Source organism: Notamacropus eugenii, chromosome 5, assembly GCF_028372415.1.
Source record: "Notamacropus eugenii isolate mMacEug1 chromosome 5, mMacEug1.pri_v2, whole genome shotgun sequence".
NCBI classification, from domain to species: domain Eukaryota; kingdom Metazoa; phylum Chordata; class Mammalia; order Diprotodontia; family Macropodidae; genus Notamacropus; species Notamacropus eugenii.
Genome location: NC_092876.1, coordinates 15,871,356 through 15,897,091, shown reverse-complemented (window position 1 = coordinate 15,897,091; position 25,736 = coordinate 15,871,356). Strand labels below are relative to the sequence as shown.

The 25,736-nt window shown below is 38.3% G+C and overlaps 1 pseudogene; it reads left to right on the top strand.

The window, feature by feature from the left end:
* Positions 1 to 662: 662 nt before the first annotated feature.
* Positions 663 to 13,279, top strand: LOC140507362 (olfactory receptor 14C36-like; annotated as a pseudogene).
* The last annotated feature ends 12,457 nt before the right edge of the window (positions 13,280 to 25,736 follow it).

Genomic DNA, 25,736 nt, shown 5'->3' with positions numbered 1-25,736 from the left:
CTTGACTTTGTTTTTGAGTGAGGGAGGGCTGTGCAGGTCATCAGCCTCACTTCTCCTCCAGAGTCATCTGAATCCAGTGACCTGATATTCCTCAGTATGACTGGAGATGACCCAGGATGAGGCGATTGGGGTTACGTGATTTGCTCAGGTCATACAGCTTGTGAGTATCAAGTGTCTGAGGCAAAATCTAAACTCAGGTCTCCTGACTCCTGCAGTGGTGCTCTATCCACTGCACCACCTAACTGCTCCTCTCAGGCTTCTAGAGGTCATCTGGAGTGGCTAAAGTTTCTCGTATAGTTTTTTGTGAGCCCTTACCAATGTGCTACCCATTGATTGTCCCAAAAGAAGTTATATATTTAATTTTTCTGTATTTGAATTTATTTTAAACTTAAATATAAAATAAGAAAAGAGAATAAAACATTGCCATATACGTAGTAGAACATAAGAGAAGTTCCAATATAAAGTCAAAAATTTCCATTTTAGTAAAACGTATAGATGGGGCAGAGCCAAGATGATGGACTGAGAACAACCACTCATCTTAGTTCTTAGACAAATTTCTTCAGATACCTCTAAAAAGAGAATCTGACCAAATTTTTGAGGGGCAGAACCCAATAAGAGAAAGATTATGGTAGCTTCACAGCCCAGGGCATACTGGAAGATGGATGGGAAGGTTGGGTTCCTCAGGGGTGAAGGAGCACACATTGCACAGTGCAGTGAGTCCCTGCCATGTCAGGGCCAAGCAGTCTGAGCTGTCTGAGGCACCTGCAGCACTGCAGAATCTTGGGTATAACAGCCCGGGACACAATTCCAGCAGAACCGAGCAAATGAGAGCCACAGAGCCTCAGGTATCTGCAGCAGCTGTTCCTGACATTATCAGCCTACAGATTACATGGCTGTAAGTCATCTACTTGAACTTATAGGAGACAAAATACTGGAGTGATCAGTAAATGTTCTCTCCACCTCCCCTTACTGATTTAAAAGAATCATAAAATATTTCCCCAGAAAGTTCTGGATCAGTGGGATCAGCATAAGAGGCAAACAGGCTCATAGCACATGAGGTTAGGAAAATCGCTAAAGAGGATTCCTCTTGCTGTGGCAGAAGGGGAACAGTGCAAGACTGGAGCTGTCCCAGAGAGTCACACCTCAGGTAACTGGAGGAGATCTGGAGCCCCAGGGGCGTGGAGCCTCACAACCACCAACACCAGGAACCCCAGGGGTGCCTCAGCACCCAAGGGGAAACATTCAGACCACCCCGCCCCCACACTTAACAAGTTAGCTCCAGGGCAAATCTGGGGAAACACAAAAAGAGTTCACCTGGGCTTTGCTTTCTCATACCAGCAAGCTCAGCACCAGCTTCTTTAGCTTCTAGCTGAAATAACCAGAGGCCACAACACACAGAGTCTCATCATCATGAGTAAGAAGCAAAGCAGGAAGGAAAAGATCATATAGTCTTTCTATGCGAACAAGGACCAAAACATGAATACCAAAGGGGTCAGTATTGAGACTGTACTCCCATCTGACACTTCAGAAGCATCTATGAACTGGTTGCAAGCAGAAAGAGCACTTGTGAAGAGCTGGAGAAGGATTTTAAAAGCTAAATTAGAGAAATAAAAGAAAAACTGGCCAATGATTTTAAAAGAATGAAAAACGAATTCACTTAAGAGAACAGCTACCTAAAAAGGAATAATTGGACAAATGGAAAAGGAGATGCAACAGTTAACTGAAAAAAAAATTTGATAAAAATTAGAATTGGGGAAGTAGAAGTTATGACTCTTTGAGACATCAAGAATCAGTCAAGGGGGGCGGAGCCAAGATGGTGGAGTAGAAAGACGCACATACACATAGCTCCGAACCCACAACCCATAGAACGGCTACAGGGGAGTAACTCACAGCGAATTCTGCACCCAGAGGCCACGGAATATTGGAGCGAGGGAGATTTCTGTTCCGGAGAGACCTGCAAACCTCCCGCAGGGGGGGAGGGTCCTTCGTGCTGCGGACTGGGTGCCGGGACTGGGAGCTGAGTGCAGCCCTGCCGCGGCTGAGGCACCAAGAGGAAAAGATCCGAGCGGGCTTCAGGGACGAGATCTCCAGCGGCCACGCGGGTCCCTCCACCCACAGAGGGACCTGCAAACCTCTTGCAAAAGGTCCATCGCGCTGCAGACGCGGAGACCAGACCAGACCTGCCACGGCCACGGCCTCGGCACCAAGAGAAACAGATCCGAGCAGGCTTCAGGGACGGGATCTCCAGAAGCCGCACAAGTCCTTCCACCTACAGGTGACGGGGGTCAGTGAGAGAGTCTCTTTGGCGGGTCGAGAGGGGAGTGGGGTGCCCCCATAATTCAGGCCCCCCCGGGAGGTAGAAGCTGAGAGGCAGCGGCAGACCGGAGCTCCCCAAGCGGGGGGGAGCCTGAATCCATTGTGGAAGGTCTGTGCATAAACCCCCTGAGGGAACTGAGCCTGAGAGGCGGCCCTGCCCCCACCTGACTACTTGAACATAATCTCATACTGAATAGCAGCCCTGCCCCCGCCAAAAGCCCTAAGGCTGGAAGCAGCATTTGAATCTCAGACCCCAAACTTTGGCTGGGAGGATCAGGAGGTGAGGTGGGTGTGAGGAGAATATTCAGAGGTCAAGTCACTGGCTGGGAAAATGCCCAGAAAAGGGAAAAGAAGTAAGACAATAGAAGGCTACTTTCTTGGAGAACAGGCATTTCCTCCCTTCCTTTCTGATGAGGAAGAACAATGCTTACCATCAGGCAAAGACACAGAAATCAAGGCTTCTGTGTCCCAGCCCACCCAATGGGCTCAGCCCATGGAAGAGCTCAAAAAGAATTTTGAAAATCAAGTTAGAGAGGTGGAGGAAAAACTGGGAAGAGAAATGAGAGAGATGAAAGAAAAACATGAAAAGCAGATCAGCTCCCTGACAAAGGAGACCCAAAAAAATGTTGAAGAAATTAACACCTTGAAAACTAGCCTAACTCAATTGGCAAAAGAGGTTCAAAAAGCCAATGAGGAGAAGAATGCTTTCAAAAGCAGAATTAGCCAAATGGAAAAGGAGATTCAAAAGCTCACTGAAGAAAATAGTTCTTTCAAAATTAGAATGGCACAGATGGAGGCTAATGACTTTTTTCAAAACCAAGAAATCACAGAACAAAGACAGAAGAATGGAAAAATGGAAGATAATGTGAAATATCTCATTGGAAAAACAACTGACCTGGAAAATAGATCCAGGAGAGACAATTTAAAAATTGTGGGACTACCTGAAAGCCATGATCAAAAGAAGAGCCTAGACATCATCTTTCATGAAATTATCAAGGAAAACTGCCCTGAGATTCTAGAACCAGAGGGCAAAATAAATATTCAAGGAATCCACAGAACACCGCCTGAAAGAGATCCAAAAAGAGAAACTCCTAGGAACATTGTGGCCAAATTCCAGAGTTCCCAGGTCAAGGAGAAAATATTGCAAGCAGCTAGAAAGAAACAATTCAAGTATTGTGGAAATACAATCAGGATAACACAAGATCTAGCAGCCTCTACATTAAGGGATCGAAGGGCATGGAATAGGATATTCCAGAAGTCAAAGGAACTAGGACTAAAACCAAGAATCACCTACCCAGCGAAACTGAGTATAATACTTCAGGGGAAAAATTAGTCTTTCAATGAAATAGAGGATTTTCAAGTATTCTTAATGAAAAGACCAGAGCTGAAAAGAAAATTTGACTTTCAAACACAAGAATGAAGGGAACCATGAAAAGGTGAACAGCAAAGAGAAGTCATAAGGGACTTACTAAAGCTGAACTGTTTACATTCCTACATGGAAAGACAATATTTGTAACTCTTGAAACATTTCAGTATCTGGGTACTGGGTGGGAGTACACACACACACATGCACACATACATAGAGACAGAGTGCACAGAGTGAATTGAAGAGGATGGGATCATATCTTAAAAAAAAAATGAAATCAAGCAGTGAGAGAGAAATATATTGGGAGGAGAAAGGGAGAAATTGAATGGAGCAAATTATCTCTCATAAAAGAGGCAAGCAAAAAACTCATTAGTGGAGGGATAATGAGGGGAGGTGAGAGAAAAACATGAAGTCCACTCTCATCACATTCCACTAAAGGAAAGAATAAAATGCACACTCATTTGGGTAGGAAAACCTATCACACAATACAGGAAAGTGGGGGATAAGGGGACAAGCAGGGTGGGGGGGATGATAGAAGGGAGGGCATGGGGAGGAGAGGCAATTCGAGGTCGACACTCATGGGGAGGGATAGGATCAAAAGAGAATAGAAGTAATGGGGGACAGGATAGGATGGAGGGAAATATAGTTAGTCCTATACAACACAACTATTATGGAAGTCATTTGCAAAACTACACAGATTTGGCCTATATTGAATTGCTTGCCTTCCAAAGGGAAGGGGTGGAGAGGGAGGGAGGTAAAGAAGTTGGAACTCAAAGTGTTAGGATCAACTGTCGAGTAATGTTCTTGCCACTAGGAAATAAGAAATACAGGTAAAGAGGTATAGAAAGCTATCTGGCCCTACAGGACAAAAGAGAAGACGGAGACAAGGGCAGAGACGGATGATAGAAGAGAGAGCAGATTGGTCATAGGGGTAATTAGAATGCTTGGTGTTTGGGGGGGGGAGGGGATAAAAGGGGAGAAAATTTGTAACCCAAAATTTTGTGAAAATGAATGTTAAAAGTTAAATAAATAAATTTAATTTAAAAAAAAAAAGAATCAGTCAAACAAAATCTAAAGAATGAAAAGATAGAAAAAAATGTAAAGTATCTAAATGGAAAAACAATTCACCTGGAAAATAGATCCAGGAGAGAAAACCTAAGAATTATTGGCCTACCAGAAAACAATGAAGAAAAGAAGAGCCTGTAAAATATCTTCCAAGAAATAATAAAGGAAAACTGCCCAGGAATCCTAGATACAGAGAGGCAAATAATCGTAGAAAGAATCAACCGTTCACCTCCCAAAAGGGATCCCAAAGTAAAAACACCAAGGAATATTGTTGCCAAATTCCAGAACTATAAAGTGAAGGAGCAAACCTACAGGCAACCAGAAAGAAACCACTCAAATATCGAGGAACTACCGTAGGGATCATAGAAGACCTTGAAGCTGCTACATTAAAAGACCAAAGGAATTGGAATATGATATTCCATAAGGCAGAGGAGCTGGAACTACAACCAAGGATCAATTACCCAGAAAAGGTGAACATAATATTTCAGGCAAGGAGATAAACAATCAATGAAATTAGGGATTTGCAGACAATTCTGATAAAAAGGCCAGAAAGCAACAGAAAATTTGCTCTTCAAATGAAGGTCTCAAGAGAGGTATAAAAAGGTGATCAGGGGAAAAGAAAAATTTGCTACTCAATATGTACAAATGGTTTACATTCCTATAAGGGAAGATGATACTTGTTAATCTTGATAATTATATATTTATTATAAAATATAAGGGATATACATAGATAGAGGGAGCTGGTATAAAGTACATGATCTGATCATAAAAATGTGATTTAAAGGTACAAAGGAATTGCAATAGGAGATGTGAAAAGGAGGAGGAAGAAAATGGTAAGTTATATCACGGGAAGAGGCACAAAACTATATACAGTAAAGGGAATGGGGAGGGAGTTGAGCATTGTTTGAGAGGTAATCTCATCTGATTTGGTCAAGGAGGAAACAACAAACTTACTCAAGTATATAAATCTACCTAGCTCTACAAACAGTGGGAGGGAAGGGGAAAAGAAAGGGGAGGGGGGCTAAAAGAGAAGGAAGAAGCAGATCATTTTCTTTTGAACTACATTTTGGTTAGTTATGTGATTTTTCCCATTCATTTTAATTCTTCTACACAATATGACTATAGTGAAAATGTATTTAATAGGAATGTCTGTGTAGAATCTATATAAAATTATATACAATCTCGGGGAGGGAGGAGGGATGGAAGGGGAAGGGAGGGTGTAGGGAAGGGAAAAAAATCTAAGTTATATGACAGTGATTGTTGAACACTGAAAATAAATAAAATTAATATATAAAAAAAGAAATGATGAACAGGAAGGTTTCAGAAAGGCCTGGGAAGACTTGTATGAACTGATGCTGAGTGAAAGGAGCAGGACCAGCAGAACATCTGTACACAGTAACAAGCACAGTGTGAGGAGTTTTTCTTGTAGATTTAGCCCTTCGCAGCAATGCAAGGACCTAAATAATTCCCAATGGACTCTTGAGGCAAAATGCCTTTCCCATCCAGAGCAACATCTGTGAAATTGTATCACATAATGAAGCAGACCATTCTCTTTTGCGTTATGTTGTGTTTCTTTTCTTTCTTTTTTCTTTTTTTGGTTTCTCCCATTCATTTTAATTCTTCTATGCAAAATGATTAAGGTAAAACTGTATTTCATTAGAATGTATTTGTGGAACCTAAAATGTATATCTTAAAATAAATTTGATGAAAGAAAGCATTACTTTGTGAACTATTAAGAATTTTGGTCAAGCACCCAAAATGTTTCAGAAGATTACTGGAAAGCTAGCATAAATGGTGTCTAGACTGCATGGGTACGCAGGTGGTTAGCATAAGAGTGGTAATCAGACCTCATATCTCTTACAAAGCTGAGTCATGAAAAGATTCACAGGTTCCATCACACACATCTTTGCTGTACATATTAGAGTGTATTTGGAGAAAAGGGGAAGAGAATAATCACATACATTTCCATGTTCTGTATTTGCCAGATACAATGTGAAACTGTGTTACAAATACTATATCATTCTAAATAATTCATTGATACCATTTATATTATCAGCAAATTCATCAACTGAGGCAATATATTCAGTCAAAGAATACTTTTTACTTTCAGGTTACTCAGGACATTTACCAGAATTGGGAACTCTCCTACATCATTTAATTGACTGATTTACTTTAGGCATATTTGAGTGTTTCCATGACTAATGAACATACCCTATGCAAATAATTTAATAGTCAATTGGTTACACTGGCTATTCAAAATTATTTTATTTTCCATATAATAATTTGGAGGCCCATCAGGGGTGGAGCTAAAGCTAAGGACCCCATAAAGCGTGAAGTCCCAGGACATCTATGCCAATGAACTTTGTAGGGAATTCAAGAAAGGAGAAAATAGACTATCAGGTCCAGGAAGAACCTTCATTCTGATGAGGTGTGGGTCAAAATCTAATCCTTTTTCTCTAGGAGTGACGTAAGTATGAAGAGAGGAGCGTGAATTTCCTGTTGGAGAGGATGTCACTGACCTTTCTTCTCACACCCTTTCAGGAAACAGGCTATGGGACATTCTGCACTAAGAAATGAAGAACATGATGAATTCAAAGACGTAGCATTATGTGTCTTGAATTGTGCAAAACAAAAGGTTGAATAAAAAGATCTTTATTAATTACATACCATGTGTCAAAAGCTATGCTTAGTACTGAAGATACAAACACAAATGCAATACAGTTTCTGTCCTCTTGGAATTTAGATTTAATCATATTAAGGGTATTCGAGCCAGAAAGATGTGTTATGATTTGGGAGGTTCAAGAATAATGAGTAAAACAATAGGGAAACCAATTATCACACTCTTTCTGGAGTCACTGGTCACTCTGATTGAATTAGAGTTCTTAAAATAGAACTGGCAAGAAGTATCAGAGCATTTGAGAGTTTGAAGAAACATTAGCGCCCATCTCATTCAATCCATCCAGTCATGTCTGCTACATCAAACTGTTGTCATATATTGAACTAGCAATTAACTAAAATTATCAAGCCTTCTTCAAAACAACCACAGTTTATCCATATTTCACCACATCTGGTTTATTTTTTACACACAAAGACAGGCTTTACATTTATCTCTATCGAATTTCATCATATTTTCATCCCAAAGTTATAGTCAAATCACATCAAAAAGCATTTGTATAGTGTTTGCCATAGCTGTGTGACATTGGACAAGTAACTTAACCCCAATTGCCTCATCCTGGGTCATCTCCAGTCATCCTGATGAATATCGGGTCACTGGATTCAGATGGCTCTGGAGAAGAAGTGAGGCTGGTGACCTGCACAGTCCTCCCTCACTAAAAACAAAGTCAAGTGTAAGTTATGTCAAAGATGAGTAAGGCCAGTAGAAGGGGGGGGGGGTCAAGGGAATACTCATGAAGGAGCATAGCAGAGAACATACGGAGGGTCAGAAGGGCTCCCAGGAGAGGAAAGAAGGCAATTCTGGCCTTGGGTGCCTTCCTTAAAATTGCCACTGAGAGAGAAACCATCCAATATGGGGTGGGGGGGGAGAAGACTAGAGGGGAGGAGCATTCTTCCAATGTGATAAATCTGATGGTGAACTGAACTTCCAGGAAAAAAAGTTTCTGGGATATGGTAGAGAAAATCCTAGAGGAAAATTTGGACTCAAGCCAAGAGAGAAATAAAGGATCAGTCTTTACAAATATTTGGGACTACTTTCCTTGTCAGCCAAAGGGTTTCCAGTTTCTCCTAGGTTTGTGTGGAACACAGTAGAAATGGAGGTCAAGCATAGACATACACTGCATGCCTAGGGTGAGGACAACTTATGTCTTCTAAAGATTTCAGGCAAAATGGGTTCAATCCGTGCAGTGTAATATTCAGTGGTCCAATTTAGAAAACAGAACAGCAGCAGCCAAGAAAAGAATCGAGAAAGCACAAGGGTGGAAACATACACTAAGGCGTATTGAATCCACCACCAAGAGTCAAGAGCAACTGGATAAAATGAAAGGGCTAATAGTATTTCCAGATGAATCATGTTGGTGAATGTTCTTTCTCCTAGTAAAGAGGTGGTGAATCACAGTGCAGAATGTTGCATACTCCATGAGATGTGGTCATTTTATTTGTTGATTTTGATTAGTTATTTCTTAAGATAGAATTATTTAAGAAGCTATTTAAAATTAAATTTCATATGGAACTTGAAGTGTAATCCTAATACTTCAAATAAAGTGATTCTGTATAAGAAGCTAATTTACTCACACATAGATCAAAACCATGATATTAATTATAATATGTTCATGACAACTGATCTAGCCAGTTACGCATTTATTTCTTTCCTTTGATTATAAAAACATGGAGAGCTCATATCCTCTTCTAGAATAAATGAAAAATAAATTTTATTTTAAATCTCTGTGAATATGATTGAGAGAACCGTAGAATTCAAGAATTGTAATCATTAATATCTGGCAGCATGCATTAATGGGCAGCTATGTGGTACACTGCATAGAATGTTGAACATGAAGTCAGGAAGATTCAACTTCCTTAGTCCAAATCTAGCCTGCTCCTCTTACTGGTTTTGTGACTTTAGACAAGTCACTTTTCCCTTTTTTGCACAGTTACCTTATCTGTACAATCAGCTGGACAAGAAAATGGAAAATAATTTCAGTTTCTTTACCAAGAAAACCCCAAATGTGGTCATGAAGAGTTGGGCATGACTGAAAAAACTGGACAATAAAATGAATTTATATTTCTAGAATCCTAAAACCAAGTCTCATGATATGACTTAGTTTTGTTTCTTTTCATCCAGAGACAATGGCCCCATTGAAACTATTTCTTGGTTTTCCAAGTCCAGCTGGACACTAGGGATAATGTCCCTGAAGGTAGTGCCAAGGCTATAATAGACAGCATTCCAAGTGCTGCCATTCTGCCAAATCTGGTATAGGTATAGGAGCTGTTTCAATCTCCTGTCTCTTCTGAGAAATTCCTGGATCATTGTACCTCCGCTGAGAAAGTGCTGTTTATTAATTTGGAGCACCAGGAATGAAGAGAGAAGTTAAGAGCAAGGATCCCTCTTAATTTATGTGGGAAAAGAACAAGTAAGTATGCACAGAAGGGTCCTTCCTTTCCCTTTCCTTCTTTACTGTTCCCTTCCCTTCCCTTTCCCTCTTGCACATACATACTAATTTACTTTTTCCTGGAAAGAGGTAACTAAATCTGTGATCTCAGAGTAATGCAGTTAGTGCAGTGAAGGGCTCCTTTTGCTAATGCAGATTATCACCTGCTCAGCAAACTCTCTGCTTACACAGTTCCCTGAGCACAGAGAGGTTGAAACTCTCACCTGGGGTCACAGCAAATTAATCTGTCAGACGGAATCCTTGAAGCTAGGTCTTCAGATACCAAGGCTACCTCTCTATCCATGTACCATGACACCACTCCTTAAGTATTAACATGCATCTGCATACTCTTCTTCTTATATACACATGTTGGTATCAATGTATAGACATGTATGTGTGTATAATGTCAGTAGATGCCACATATTCAATTATGATAGTTATCATTATCATTATTGTTTGTCCTTCATGTTTTAGGGGGACCAATGACTTCACAGGGGATGTCTTGACTCATGAATGAATTAAATTTAAGTGAGACAGATGTTTTTTTTAAATTAATTTTATTATTATTTTTTTATGTTCTACAACCACTACAATAAAATTAAGATTTTATCCCCCCCACACCTACCCTCCACTACCTCCCTCCCTCCCCACGACAGCATACAGTTCTGTATAGGTTCTACGTATACTTTCCTATTGAGTACGTTTTCACTATAGTTATGCTATGTAGTCGAACTAAAATAAATGGAAGAAATCATATAACAAATCAAAACATAATACACAAGAACACCCACACACACAAACATGATCTGCTACATTTTGTGGGCAGAGTTGAATAAAGTCATGAGCCTCACTTTCCCATGACAGTATTGTGTAAGGAATCGTCCTTTTGTCTCAAAATTCAGAAGTAGGATCATGCATTTACCACCTATGTGACCCTTGACAAGGTACTAAACCTTTCAGCGTCCCAGAGAATTAACAGACAAGGTAGGAGAAAAGGAACTGACCTGATGTTTCAGATGCTGTTTGCTCACCTGCAATTTGTTACAGCAATAAAATCATACGTCTGGTCTATCTCTTTATGTGTCAATTTGGCTGTCTATCTCCAAAACAGTTCTTTTACTGAGCTAATCCCATAAGTCAAAGTAGTAGGTGTAGTGGCCCCATAGGATAAATTCAATATTGACAGTGCTTGGATACAGTGAAAGGAATAAAGACGATTAAAGACCTCCAAAATATTGCTAATAATTTCAAGGTTTAGAAGGTCAAGTATGGGATTCGTTGAAAGGGTGGCATATTATCCTGAAAGAACATAACTGGGATTTATATGAACTATGTTCACATTTGTACTGTTCACATAACTATATGGGTACACTTACTCAAGTTACAATGCATTGTAACATGTGTATGCATGCACATACATACCTACATACCCATGTTGAACACACATGCAACCATACTCATATCCTTACATGAAGGGTAACTAGATTGCACAATGAATAGAGTGCTGCGCCCAAAGACAGAAAGACTACTCTTTGTTACCCCATTTGGGATTTTCTTGGCAATGAAACTGAAGTGGTTTGCCATTTTCTTCCGCTATTCATTTTATAGAGGAGGAAACTGAGGCGACCAGGTTAAGGGACTTGCACAGGTTCACAGATCTAGTAAGTGGCTAAGCCTGGGTTTGAATTCATTAAGAAGAGTCTTCCTGATTCCTAGTCCAGTACTCTAGCCACTATACTCCCTAGTGATTCATGTGTTGGGTGTTATAAGCATCCCTTGCCTTCAAGAATGTCTCAGTGGGGAAACTGGAGAGCCATGTGAGAGATGGAAAGAAAATGAAGCTATTACATATGGTAAATACACCAGGTGTGGAGATGCTCCCCTGTAATCCATGCTACTAGGAAGATCAAGGCATGTGTATCAATCTGAGTACAGGAATTCTGAGCTACAGGGCAATTAAAAATGATTTAGTGTCCACACGAAGTCTGGCAATAATATGGTAAACTTGTACATTGATCTTGTATTGGGACTGGGCCATGAATGGCTGCTACGCTTCCATCTTGGGGAGAAGGCCAGAGAGAGAGAGAGAAAGAGAGAGAGACAGAGAGGGAGAGAGAGACAGGAAGAGGAGGAAAGATGGAGTAAAGGAGGCAGGAGGGGAGAGAGAAGGGAAGAAAGATAAAGAGAAGGAAAGAAGGAAGGAAAGAAGGAAAGAAAACATGCAAGTAAGTAACAAGTAAAGGAAAAACATTTTCTTTAGTAGGGAGAAATGGTTAGAAATCAGGGGAAGAGAATCCAGAAGGCCATCATATAGGAGGTGTCATCTGAACTGAGGCATTCTATGATACAGAAGCTAGAAAGGAGGCAATTCATGGCATGGGCCACAGTTTTTGAAAAACTGCGGAAATTGGGGATGGTGGTGGGGCATGGTGGGATGTAATTCTATGTCTAAGAAATATAGGCCATCTTAAAAGTGGTGTGCAATGCCAGAAGGCAGCAAGAAGTCAGTTTGTGAAAAGCTTCAAGTGTCTGACAAAGTCATTTTCATCCTACCCTAGAGGCTATAAGGGACCACTAAAGATATTGAAACTGGGAAATCAAGTGACCAGATCTGGATTTTCAGAGTATCACTGGTGGTTTATGGAGAGGATGCACTGTATGACGGAGCTCCCATGTGCTCCCTAAGACCAGCGGGGATGTGACTACAGAATCCTAGGTGAGAAATGATGAGAACTTGAACTAGTATAGTGACCTTGATCTCATCTCAAACAGTGAGTATGTGGCCCAGGTCTTCCTTGTACTTTTCTTCATTTATTTGGAGTTCACCTGCTGCACCATCATGGCCTGTGATCGCTATGTTGCCATATGCCATCCACTTCGCTACACAGTGATCATGAGTCTCCGAGTCTGTATGAAGATGATTTTAACATGCTTGATTACTCGTCTCCTGTATGCAGGTTTTTATATTGGTTATATGTTTCGTTTGTCTTTCTGAAAATCCAATGTAATTCAGAAGTTCTTTTGTGACATTCCCTCTTTACTCAACCTCTCTTGCACTGAGACCTTCAGTAATGAAATGACTATAGTTGCTTCTTACCTGGTGGTTTGTAGTGGCTGCTTTACCTTCATGATTGCTTCTTATGTTCGAATATCTTCCACTGTGCTGAAGTTTCCAGTGAAAGAAGACCAAAGATAAGCCTTTTGTACCTGCACTCCCTACATGATCATTGTATTGGTGTTTCTGATCTCATTTTGTTATGTGTACCTTCAGCCATCTTAAGTTTCTGCATCCATTGAAGACACGATTTTTTCTGTGTTCTACTCTGTAATACTACCATTCTTGAACCACATCAATTACAGTCTAAGAAACAAACAGATAAAGGAGGCTATGAGAACAGTGATAAAGAGATATACTTTTCCCAGAAGATAACAAAACTATAGATTTCTCTAACTTTTCCAGTCTTCTTACACTTTAGTTATATACTTCCACTTTTCCCACATCCCTCTATTTATTCTGTGATCCAGTGAAAGTGCCTTTTTGTTATTTCTCCCACACAAAAGTCCATCTCTTCACCATGGGCATTTCTATTGACTGCCCCAATATCTAGAATACCTCTTTTCCTTTTCTCTGCCTCCTGGCTTCCCTAGCTTCCTCTAAAAGAAAGTATAAATTCCATTTTCTACACGAGGCCTTTCCTCTTCACCTCCTTCACTACGAGTGACTTCTCTTTGATCTTATTCCATTAATCTGTTTATATCTTATTTTTAAATAGTCCTTTACATGTTTTCTCCCCTATCAAAATGTGTCCCTTTAGAATGTAAAGGCAGAGGCAATGATTTTGCTTATTCTTCCACTGAAACCTTTAATATCTCTTCTCCCCAGCATCATAGTTCATACTGACCCATGACTGACTTTTTAAAGAAAGCTGTAGAGCTAGTGGTTCCTTCCTCTCTCAGGGATGCCATCATATCTCCTCTTCCCCACTGTAGCAAAACTCACTGTTTGAGAAAATTCAATCAGGATTAGGATTTCTACCTTTGATTCCTTAAAAATGATGTATTTATCTTCACGCAAAATCAAAAGTCATTACCTTTCCTGTTTGTTTAGGAGAGAATATTTTAATTGGTGTCTGCGTATTTGAATCCTTTCCTTTCACTAATAAACCATGCCTCTTTGTCAGGATTAACGTCTGTTCCCCTAGTTCTCAATCTCCTTTCTCAATCCAGATATCATTTATTTATACCCCTGCCTTTCCCCCTTCACCATTTAGCCTTGAACTCCATGGTAATAAATCTCCTCATCTTGGAAATTTTGCCCTTGCTTGTTGCTATATCTTTTGGAAACAACCTCTTCTTCCCAACCAACTGCATTCCTATCTCTGAAAAAGGAATTTCGATTACTTGATAATATTTCAAAATAACGAAAAATGCTGAATTGTCTGGCTTCTGAGTAGGAGGGGTAGACATCTCAGAACTTAGAAGAACAAATATTATCCAAAGGATTTAAAATATTAAAAGGAGGATAAAACTGCACATGCATTTCTACTAAGGAAAGAGAAATAGTTTTAGGAAACAACAGCCAGGAAAGAAGCCAAAAATATCATTCATGACCTCATTTGTCGTTATTGTTGCAAGAATTCATGTATTACTTTCCATATACTAAGTGCTTTACGAATATTATAACATTTGATCCTTATAACAACCCTGTGAGCTAGATACTATTGTTAGTCTCATTTTATAGTTGAGGAAACTGAGGAAACTCAGGAAACAAATGTTAAGTGACTTGCACAAGGTCAAATGGTTAATTACATTCTAAGGTTTAATTTGAACTTAGACTTTCTAGTACTCTATTCACTGCACTACCCAGTTTTCTACCTCTGGAAGGAAGTATTCATATCAGATAGAATACAAAAGAGGGAAAACAATGTGGCACTGAATGTTTATAGTATAGTAGCCCTTATGAGACAGTTTTCCCAACTTGCAATTATATTGGTAACTTCAGTTTTCAGAAAGGCAGATGACTGCTCCTCCTCTCAGATTTCTAGAGGTCATCTGGAGAGGCAAATGTTTCTAGAATAGTTATTTGTGAGCCCCCACCAATGTTCTTCCCATTGATTGTCAGCCAGTACTCTAAGACGTTAGAAATGTGTATTTATTGATAAGATAACCATCATGGCCAGATAGAACTTACATATTTTAAATTAATTTTCCTATAATTTAATTTTTGAAACTTAAATATAAAATAAGAAAAGAAAATAAAACATTGCCATATACACAACAGAACTTAAGAGAAGGTTCAATAAAAAGCAACAAATTTCCATTTTAAGAAAACCTAGACAGCAAATACTACATGTTATTTTAAATGCTGTCCATCTTTTCTTTGCTTCCTTTCATGTTTTCTTTTTTCCTCTTCTGCACACTATTTTCTTCCCTCCCCGCTTCTTTCTCCTCCACAAGAAGACTACAAGTGAAAGTGGATATACACACACACATATACACACATACTTACATGTACATGTGTATTCATGAATACTCATGTATATATACATACACATATATATGCATAGATATCCATAAACATGTACATATATATATATATATACTCAAATGCAAATACGTGAAATAATTCTATACTTATTTCCCCATGTTTCTTCACAGGTGAATATCATCTTCCTTCATAAGTCCAAATCTTTTCATATCTTTCAAAATGCACCAGAGCATCGTTTCATACATCACAATAATATTCTGACTCAATCACAATTTTATCTGGGAGATTTTCTATGAGAGTTTACTCTCATAATTTTTTCTAACTCTCTGGGTATTTGAAGCCCTTCCTTTCACTAATTTATCATGACTTTTTGTCAGGATTACCATGGCACAAAACGGTTAACTAATTCAGCTGACACATAGCATAGTTTTCTTATTTTTTCCTGTTTTGATTCAATCTGATTTTACTTTTAACTTTCTTAGAGAGCATAATTCCTGTCTCTGTTTTTCTACACAATGAATTCTTCTCCCGAACTTTATTTTGTTTGTGTGTATCTCTAATTTTTATATGATTTCCCAAAAGCAACACATTGTTGACAAATTTTTAACCTTCTCTCAGTTTCCATTTTATTAGCAAATCCATCCCATTCCCATTCTAAACTATAATTATTTGTTGCATAATTTCTTTTTTCTATTTTTCTCGCTTTCCTTCTCACCCTGTTTGTATCCATCCTTTACTTTTATCTGCAACCTTTCCATCCTGTTCCTTAACCAATCCCCTCCAAAAATTCCCCTTTTATCCTCTCCTTCCACCCTATATATTTACCCTCACTTCTTTCTGAATTTAGATTTTTTTTACCTTTCTAAATATATATGTTGTCCCCCCTTTATGCTGTTTGTATTAATCTACACACCCTTCTATACCCCACCTTATCCTATTTCCTATACCTCCCTTATACTCTAACTCCTCCGTAGATCATTTTACTTTTTAGAGTCACATCTTATTTATCTTTACCTTACTTTCTTTTGAATGACCCAATTACAAATGACAGTATTAGAAATATAGTTTTGACTTCCTTGTATATAAAGTGCACAATTTGTCCATATTGAATCCTTTGTACTTTGTATTTGATGTTTACTTTATATTTCTCTTTGATTTTGTATTCTATGTAGTTCTGGTCTTTTTACAATCAAATCTTGAAAATCAGGAAATTCGTTGAATATCCACTTTTTTCTCATTTAGAATTATACTTAACTTTGTTGAGTAAGAATTTTTGGCTGTAACTCCAATTCTATTGCTCTTTCACATATAGTTTTCTAAGACCTGTGGCTTTTCAATGCAGCAGCTGCTAGTCTTGTGTAATTCTAATTGTGGTTCTGGCATATCTAATATTTTTTCTTGTTGCTCATAATATTTTTGCTGTAACTTGGGGATTCTCGAATTTGTCTATGACATTCCAATAAGTTTTCTTCCAAGGATCTCTTTCAGGTGGTCATCAGTGGATTTTTTCTATTTCTACTGTCTCCAATTGTCCTATCATTTTAGGATATATTTTTAAATTGTTTCTCATATTCTTCCACCAAAATTCATTTTTGTGCCTTTCAATTACTCTGATTATTCCTATATATTCTCTTCTTGGTCTGTTTTCTAGATCAGTTATTTTTTTAAGATATTTTATTTTATCTCTTTTTTTCATCCTTTATAAGTTTTAGTTTTAGTATTTAGTGTTTTAGTATTTGTTGGTCTCTCATAACTTCACTGGCTTCCGTTTGCCCAATTCTAATTGTCAATAAATAATTTTCTTTCAGAGTCTCCTTGTCCAGGTGGTTGACTTACTTTTCATAATCTTCTTACATTTCTTGAATTGTTTTTACTCTTAAAGAAAATTCCTTTCTCTCTTATTTGATTTCGAAGACGTTTTCTGAGTCTATTCTTTCCAAAAAAAGCTTTTTATATTATAATATATAATATTATATGACATTATTATAATCACTTCTAATCTTTGTGGTCAACCTTGCTTCTGACCTTAGGATCTTCTTATTGTTATTTTTTGAACATTGTCTTTGTCCTAACCTCTGCACTTCTTTCCCTCTCCAAGCCACAGCCAGGACCTCTGGAACCCTATGCTGAAAGTGTTTTTCCTTCCTGAGCAAGGTGGATATGACTTTCAGGCTTCTCCTCTGGCTTGAGAGTGAGAACAAAACTCCACAATCCTGTAAATACAGCAGCATCCCTGCCCGATTTCTGCACTCACCCAGAATATTCTGGTTTCTTTTCACCCAGAAGCAGGTCTCAGAAACAAAACTAGACCTGGTATACCTTGGAAGCAGAGGCTTCCTCAACATTCCTCCTCCCCATGTACTGAGACACCAGACTCCCCACCCTGTCCCGGGAGGTGAAAATTCCTGTGGTCGACATCAAGACTACCTCCAACCTTTCTGCTCCCCCCATCCCAGTCTTAATACTTGATGTTTTAAGTGTACCTAATCTAGAGTTGTTTTTATTTCATTCAGTCTAAACATCCATCGTTGGTTCTTTCTTCAGATCTTCTCCAGTTATTACAGAAGGACAACTATTCCCCCCATCTTTTCTTTACTTTTGCCACTATACATTGACCCTGAGGTGCTATTTTGATTTGTTTGTGGAGGAAACATGGAAAGCCTGGAATTTCTGACATACTCCACCATCTTCCCACAATCCTCAATCATATAGAAATTCTTATGGGTGAAATATCTCAGTTGACAAAGTTGAAAAATGAAGAAAATAATTTTTTAAATGTAATGTTTTAAAAAGCATAATGAGCAATCCACTTCATATAAAAGATAGTATTTGAGAAATCCTCTACATGAATGCAGCATGTCAAAAAGTTGAACCCAACCTTATTTCCCAAACAGCAAAGAGAAATTCTCAGAAAGATACTGCTTAGAGCAAAGGAGGCATTGCATATAATCATTGACTAGGATTGAAGAATGCCAAAGATCAGACGAGAGATGGGGAAGGCTGATACTAAATACAATACTCTCCCTTCATAAAACCTTAGGTATACATTCCTTTATAGTGAAGAAACAAATGATAAAAATTAAAATAAATATATAACATCATCCCTTATAGATAGAGATGTAAAAACGACAGCAGGAAAACTAAAAATGGAGCTATCCAACCTATACATATATTACCCTATGATACTGTAGAAAGGTTACTATTTCCACAACATGTAATTCATTGTTGATTAATCATGAATAATCCTGCAGCTTTTGCCCTGGATATATTGCTACAGTATTTAACTATTACTGTTGATATTTATAATTTTATGCAATTTGATCTTTATAAGTTATTGTTGTTGATGTTCTTATCATTGTTTGTACTGTTTTGTTTTGTTATATTTAAAGCAACTTATTAGTAATGCTTTACATTATGGTATATGTTTTCTATCTTTTAATATGAAGGCCACATTTGATGTACTTAGAGAAGTTATCAATTTCAAATGACAAAATGTATGTAAATCAGTTTGTAAATCTTAACACACTATGCCAATTATCATTAGTATTGATCTACAGTCATCAAGCTCTTGATCTGCTAAGTTCCTCCCAGCTATTCAAGTTTGTTATTTTGTAATATCTATGGAATAAATCACAACCCCCTGTGTTTGGCATCTAAGCCCTTTAATAAACCCTTCATTCCCAACTGTATAGCCTAACCTTGCTTTACTTTTCCTGTTATTTCAGTCACTTGAGTCAAATTGAACAGTACACTGTTCCATGAGATCTATTCTTTGGCTTTCACTCCTGTGTAGCCAAACAAGTCATAGTTTAAGTATGGAGTACAGGTATCCCTACTTCTGACTTTCCAAATTCTTGTCTTCCATTCAAGGTTCAACTTATGCTGCTCCTTCTCCTTCCCTCACCTTCCCAGCTGCTACTTCAAGGCATTGCCCTCTTTATTTATATTATATATATTGTTCTGTGTTCGTATCATATCCTCTGACTGAATTTCAATTTACTGAAGAGAGTGATTTTCTCTTTCACTCTTGTGTTTTTATCTCCAATACCTAGCAAAATGATTAGAAAATAAAATCTGTTGCATTTTTAGACAATGTGTGAGTAGATTCTCTACTTTCTCACTCCTAAATGAGACTTCTGTCAGGAAACCTGGCTTGATCTGTAAATGACTTTCCTTCCTGGAAGTTCATATCACAAATTTTCCCCTCTTTTTTATCCATCCAGCATGTATTACTCTGCTTTGTAGTTATTAAGTTCTGTATTCTAAAGCCAAAAAGACAAAGTACTTCATGAGGGTATGTTCTTATTGTTGAATCAGACTGTTTTGATTCTTTTGGAGTTTTCTGAGAAGAGATTTTGGGGAGATTTTCATTTCCTTCTCTTGACCATTTTACATATAGGACTATTGAGGCAAAAATGATTACTTGTCTTCCCCACGTTCACACAGTTAATAAGTGTCTTAGGCCAGATTGGAACTCATGAAGAGGAGTCTTCTCGACTCCAGGGTCAACACCTAGTGGACCATGAGGTCAAGAACATTTCAATTTTATTTTTGCCTTTACTCAAGGATGTATCAAAGCATTCACCACACAATAGGTGCTTAATAAATGTCTCATTTAAATTTGTTGAAAGCTCTAAAAAGATAATCACGGATAGAAGTTGACTTAGATTTGGAACTCCTATACAGGGCCTGAGCTATTTTCATAGATTACTGAGTGCAAAGCAATCCACTCATTGTAAGCAGCTCCAGTCCAGACCACATTACCTAGGCTTTACTAAAGAGTACTCATCACTACCTAATCAGACTAGGATGTTTAACATGGGACCTCCAGAATCTATCTCTCCTGTATCTAGTGAAGTGAAACCATTCAGTGTAAAACTTGGCCTGCTGCTGAATCAACCCAATAGGTAATTCCAGGTTCATTTAGTTTGCCCTAAGCTTGTCCACTGGTCTCAATCATCCATCCAGGTAATCTTTACCATCTGCCATTTTACTCTGGCTGCACTTCCTTCCCCCATTCTTATCCCCTGTTTTCCGCCTCCTGCTATTGCATCAATAAATAAATCAATTATTTCTCGAAAATGCTCAGCAGTTAATTGCTCTGTGAAACAACCCATCATCCCCATCACTACTCTTTCCCCTACTCCATTAAAGGAGTGGTTATCCTGAAGTAGAAGGGAAGTTTTTTGAGGCAATGAAGATCTTGGCTTTGTTTCCATTAATTTTTTTTCTTAAGACATTTTAGTCCAACTCTTGATCACTCCATTTGGAGTTTTCTTAGCAAAGTTAATGACTTGCTTTGCAATTCCCTCCTCCAGTTCATTTTATAGATGAAGAACTAAGGCTGAGGGGGTCAAGTGACTTGGTCAGGGTCACAGAGCTAATAATCGTCAGATCTGAACTCAGGAAGATGAGAATTTCTGACTTCAGTCTGGTGCCCTATCCACTGAAATACCTCTCGCCCTCCCAACACCCCAACTTTCAGCATCCTCAGTGTTTATTATCATGCTTGATATTTGGTGGGAGCTTACTTTATCCTTTTTGATGCACTCTTTCATTGGCTACTAAAGCAAAGTAATTATGATGCATTGTACATAAACACGTAAAAATGAAGATAAGAAAGCATAAAGATAGAATATTTTTTTATCTATTGCATTATCACTATGTTCTTAGCCTTGCATAAAAGTGAAGACATTGATGTAATTTTAGAATCTATTGCTATGACTCATCATGATGCTGGCGGTGTTGTAGATGATGACAGTGGGTTATGAGGGAGATAGCACATTTAATAGTGGTGATAAGGGTAGTGTTGAGAGTAACAAGAGTGGGCATGATGGTGGGGATGCTGATGTTGCTGATATTGGTGATAACACTGGCAATGATGATGTGGCAGTATAATTGTGATCACTCCCTATTGCCTCTAGGAGAGAGTACCATTCCTGTTTTTGGCATTCAGAGGCATTCACATTTTTAACTCAACCTGTCTTACTCAAATATATCAAATTACTCTCCTTCCCATAACCTACATCATGTCAAATTAGTCAATTTTCTCTTTCCCATAAATGTCATTCCCTCCCTCATCTACATGCTTTAGCAAAAATTGATCTTCCAGGCTCAAATGCCCTCTGTCCTCTAATTTACTGGGAGAACATCCATCTTCCTTGTTAGTACAACTCAAAATATATCTCTCTGACTGCCAGAGGTTACTTACTATTTATAACTACAACTAAGTAGATATTTCGATTATACATATATATATGTATGTGTGTGTGTATGTGTGCATATACATATATATGAGTCTATATGTATATATATGTATATATTTATGTGTATGTATATTCATATGTATATGTATGTGTGCATATACACATACTTCTACTTGATAATGTCAATGATGGTGGTGGAGATGATGCTGATGATCATACCAATTTTGATGGTGCTTATCATAAAAGTAGTAATTCTGGTGGTGGTTTTCCTGCCCTCTGCAGAATGTGAGCCACCTCTGATGACACTTGGGCCTCCTAAAATGTCATGTAATTCAGCCTATTGATCCACAAATCTTTCTATTCTCATCTCCCCTAACCTGACGAAATTAAAAAACAAATCTGAGAAACTGGCTTATCTAATGCAATTATAGTTGAATCAATTGGTAATCATCCATACGAACAGCAGCACACAGGAAAAAAAATTATGTGAACAGAATGAACAATTGAACCAGGACATGCAGCATTAGTAGTTTTGTTGCAAGTTTTCATTTGTTGATGTTGGACCAGGTACACTTAGGTCACTAACTCCATAATATTGTTTATTTTCTACCTGAGTTCAATTTATTCAAATGATCCACACTAAGTAAAAGAAAAAGTGGTGTTTGAATGGATTGACCAGTGGGATGGATGTAAAAGAGAAGCTTTCCATGTCCACTCTATAAGTTGCAAAGTAGATTCCAATCTGCATTAATTGAGGAATCTTCCTCACCAGACCTATTCATCCCTACTAAAAAAGAAAGAAAAAAAGATTGAAAATACAAGTCACTGGAGTCACAGATGTTCATTCCCTTTAGTGTTTAACTATTAATATAGAATATAAACCTTATATAGCTTAATCCAGCATTCACTTATGTGTTGATATATGTGTTGGGACACAGTTCTGTATTTTTGTGATCAGTAATGGAAAATATGCATAATTATAGGGAAAAAAAGAAAAGAGCAGACAAAGAAGAAGAGAAGAGAGAATTTATCATAAAAAATAAAGCTAAGAAAACCACTGTGCCAGGTCCTTCACTGTCTATAGAATAAGACTTAAACCCAGACAAGAAAGTGACATTCAATACACCCTGAGTTAGATAATATCAGAACTAGACCAGAAGCTCAGATTTCTAATCTAGCAGCCTGATGTCTTTCTACTATATGATTATATTTGAAAAGAACAATAAAGGAAAGAAATGGGTGGGAAGGAGAGTACTGCGAAAAGCAAATAAATCACAAACAAGGATATTCTTGGTTCACCAACATCACCAGAGTTGTCTTGAAACTGTAGATGGCAGGGTTTAGGGTGGGAAGCACCACAACATAGAAGACAGATACCTTCTTGGTCAAGCACAGAAGGGATGTCAGTAATGGGTTTTAGATGACCAACAAAAGCAGTTGTGAAAAATCCAGCGTTCACAGTGAGATGGGGCAACAAGGGAAGAATATCTTGGACCTGCCTTTATTTTTGGATAGCATCCTTAGAATGTTGGAAAACATGTAGACATAGGAGATAACAATATAGAAAAAGCAGGTGAGATCAGAAATCGTAGTTGTAGCCATGGTTCCAATTTCATCAATATTTGGCTGGGAACAGGAAAGTCTGAGCAAAGGAGAGGTCTCCTAAAAGAGCTGACCAAGTACGTTGGCTCCACAGAAGGGTACAGAGAAAGTACTGCCTGTGTCCATGGTGCCCGAGACTCCCATTGATCCAAGAAGAGGCTTTCCTTCTGCACGTGGGCTCCTCTCCTCATGGGGGTCTCATAGTGCATTGGGTGGTAAATGACTGCATGTTGGCTGTCATAAAAAATAGAACTAGAATAGTTATTTTTTTACCACTGTCATCAGAGCCAGCTCAGTACAGACAAACAAAAGCACAAAGTATATCTGGGTAGCACATTCAGGGATAAAGATGGAGTTGCTGTGGGTCAGGGAGATGAGGATGGACTTATGTACTGTGACAGAGATGTAGCATAGATCTATGAAAGACAAATGCCTAAGTGGGAAGTACTTGGGAGTGTGAAACACTGGTCAGTGATAGTGAGAAGGATAATGAGTATATTTCCCATTAAGCATACTACATAAATCAAGGAGAAAAGCAGAACATATAAGATCTGTAGCTATCAGACATCAGAAAAGCTCATGAGGAGGAAGTTGGTGATGATTGCATGATTGACCATTGCCTTCCTAAGTACACAGAAGCAGTAATAGGAAGGAATCTGCAAGACATTGAGGTATACCTCTATGGAGTATGGATCGGGTCTGTAGGTTTTCTTTTTAAACTCTTGTACTGAAAAGGAGAATAATATTTTAGGTCTCTTCTGCAGACCTTTTCCCTACCTATGTTTATGTGGCATCAACCTACTTTGTCCCTGCTACACTGTCTAGTTATTAATCTAACAAAATGCTACTCCTAGGATCAACTCATCACGTCTAATCTTATCACTATTCTGCTAGGTTTAGATTGTCATCACCTTCTCTCTCCTCCTACTGGAGGTTTGGAAGGCACCTTACCAAACTCTTTCCAGTGCCTTCCTTTATAGAGGGCAGAACGTGGACTCTCAGTTCACTGACCTTTGCATCTATTATCTATTGTCCTACCTGATTTCAACTCCATGGAAAAAAGATTCCTCACACTCCCGCTGAATAGTCCAGGTTGTCCTGTTCCACCTCCAGTTTTCAGCCTAACTTTTTGTGTTTTCACCCTATTTAGACTATAGACTCCTTGAGGGCAGGAATTGTATTTATTATAAAATGCATCCCTAGCACATAGCACAGTGCCTGGGTTATAGTAGGCTTACTTAATAAATGTTTAGTGGTTTGGAATTATTGGATTGTATATAAGGGGTCAATCATTCTGGAACCAAATCACAGAAGCAAGGCTGAAAATTTGCAGTGTCCACTAGGAGACAGTGCACAGAGAGAGGCTCTCCACTCTTTCCAGTCCAACCCAGCATTCAATGGTCTTGGCCATGAAAAAAATTCACAAAATGCAGAAATCTAACATACATGTCAGCAATTATTTCACAGAGTCTTTGAGGTCATTAAAAGAAACAGGAAGACTGGAATAACAGTAATGTTTTTAACTAGAAAGCAACTTTGATTTCTCTGTTATATTAGTGATCATTAATATAGAAATAGTGGTCAGAGCAAAGAAGATGCTCAGTCTTGTAAAAACCCATCTGGAGTACTATGTTTAGTTATGAAGCAATACAATATGGGAAGGCCATTTAAAACCCACTATTTACCCAGAACAAAACCACCATGATGGTGAAGGGAACAGAAAACAGTGTCATGTAATCACAGCCAACATCTATCTAGAACTTTACAAGTTTGAATCTCTGTTTATATATTATTTTAATTGACCCTTGGAACCGTGCTTAAATGTACTACCAATCTATTTTATAGGTGAAAAGAGGGAGGCTCAAAGGAGTTATGTGACTCAACTATGGTTTCACACTAGTAAACAGGAGAGGTAGAATGTGAGTTCAGGTCTTTCCGATTCTAGGACCAGTCCTGAAATATTGACTGAATTTCAGAGTGAAAAGGACGTCAGTGGCTTGCTAGCCAATAAATGGTCATCTAGCATCTGTTTCAAGACACTCAATGACTAGAACTTCAAAGACTTAAAAGGCCTTACAATCTACATGTGCAGAATTCTATGTAAGTATTGGGTTTTGTTTTTCCCCAAATCTAGCTTGAATCTGCCACTTTGTCACTTCTCTCCATTTATCATGTTGCTATCCTCTGCAGCCAAAAATGACACTCTTTCTTATTTTTCTATTTTTTAAATATTTTATTTGTTTTCAGTTTTCTGCAATCACTTCCATATATCTTAGACTTTCCCCCTTCATCTATCTCTTTCCTCTCCCTGCCCCTCCCTTTCCCTCCCTCCCCAAAATGGAATGCAATCTTATATAAGTGCTACACACGCATTCTTATAAAACATATTTTGACCTTAGCCATGTTTCATAGAAGAATTAAAATGAATGGAGAAACCATAAAACAAAACAAAGCATAATACAAGAGAAAATGGTCTGCTTCATTCTGTGATCCAATTTCAAAGTTGTTTTTCTGGGTGTGGAAGGCATTTTGCCTCAAGAGTCCACTGGCAATTTTTTAGGTTCTTAAATTTCTGTGAAGGACTAGGTGAA